Raw genomic sequence first — 1,974 nt, forward strand, 5'->3', positions numbered from 1 at the left:
GTCTCTGACATGCGCTGTTTCATTTGTATGTATACCAGGTTGCTGCAGTTCCTTTTTTTGGAAGAGCAAGTAACTTCATCAGCTTAAAGAGACTCTCTTTGTAGAAATTCTGTTTACAGACCTGTATTTATCTGTGTGATTGGCTTGTTATTGTAAAATAAGTATGTAACTTGAAGGATTTCAAAGCTGCAAGCTAAAATTTCTGTACTGTTTTTGTTTTATACCACCGTGTGCTGCTAGCTTTTTTGCTTTTACTTTGCTCTTGAATGCACATGCCTTTACTCTTTATGGAATGGACATTCCATATTCTGCAAACTTACATTTGGAATTACTGTAATCGTAAAGCTTACTTCAACTTTGGTACCATTAATTTTACTTGAAAAATTATATCTTATCTTGGTTAGTCTTCTTTCAACTTAATTTCTGGTCTGAAGTTAGACTGAAAATTGTTCTTCATAAACTTGGTTTCAGTATCATTAAAGGCTGAATCTTGTCTTGGACTGCCTATAGGTAGTTCTCTCTGAAATCAGTAAACACTTAAATGCGTACAGGTCTTTATTTACACTTATGCTGTGTAATTATGCATCTGTGTATATTGTTTTGAAGTAAATTATTTCAGAGCTGGTTTGTCTGTAGCTACGTTGTCAGGATTTCTGCCCCATCAAGTTTTTTCACGTCATAATGGAAGAGTCCCATTCTGGGATAAGACAAAAATACTGAATCAAATTATTAACACATTTTCAGTATTTCTCTAAAATGTAGTTGAGACCTAATTGTAATTGCTGACTAATCCAGTGGTGATGTTAATAAGGAATGCCAAATTATTGTTCACAGAGTACAGTAGACATCTGCTTATTGAAACTGCAGGGTCAGCTTTTTTTGTCCACTTGAAGTATATATTTTAAGTTTGAGCTTTGTGCAAATTGGAAGGATCTTGAGATTAAACTTGTTTAAGTCAAACAAAAATATTTCACTTTATGTTTTATTACACTTAAATCGCCTCAGATTTTTTTGCTGCCTCTTAGTTTTTGTTGCCTCATATTCTTGCAGTATCTAATAATTAGACGAACGCTTGCACTTGGGTCTCTAGAGTTCTCTTTGTCCCCCTGGTTCTGAACCAAGATTGTGGCTGTCTCAAGTGTCCTTTGACTTCCTGGGACAAGTGTGACTTCCACAAGCGTTTGCCCACATGCAAAGCAACTTCCTGATGCTTTAGTCCTCCCGTGGCTCTTGTTCACTTTTCCACATACCACCCTTCCTAGCAGCTAGTCATTGCATTTCAGAAGATGACTGACTGCAGTAGTCAAAAGGAATCACTTTGTCTACACTCTGTAAGCAGGAGAACGGAAAAGTGAATCTTGGCTTGTTCTACTCAGGCAAAAACCCCTGGAGTGCAGTGGTTGGTGTTTCACGTGGAGATGTATGTATGGTGCAGCTCAAAGGTATCTGGCAGTAATCCTTCTAGACAGTGGAAGGAAAGGAAAAGTAAGAGACTTCATATGGTTCCGAGACTTAGTTCACTCCTTAATTTCAGATGAAATCTTTGGGAACATTGATGTAGGGACAAATCAAGCAAGAAATGTGGAAACCTCTTGGACCTGATGTAGCCTTGGGTTCCCCTTGCTTTGTTTTTCTCTGCTACTTTTAATCTGTAATTGAAATCTGTTCTTGAAGTGATAAACTATGAGCTATGGATTATATTTATCTAAATGCTAGTATAGAATCCAATTTTGAGGTACATTTCCATGTGTGATTATGTCTGAACAAAGGTTATTACATGAAACACTTAAACTATAACATCCATGCCCTTGGTAAATCAAATTTCGTAATTCTTCTCTGCCCTCTCTGGAGAAGAAAAAAAAAAAGTGAACTGGGACTTTAGAATAAAATAGCACTTCTGAAAGGGAAGTAGTATAAATTTAATAAAAATTGTGTAGCACTGAAAAACAGCAGGTTTTTTTAATCCTTAGAAGA

This window comes from Gavia stellata, chromosome 9 (genome assembly GCF_030936135.1).
Source record: "Gavia stellata isolate bGavSte3 chromosome 9, bGavSte3.hap2, whole genome shotgun sequence".
Taxonomy (NCBI): domain Eukaryota; kingdom Metazoa; phylum Chordata; class Aves; order Gaviiformes; family Gaviidae; genus Gavia; species Gavia stellata.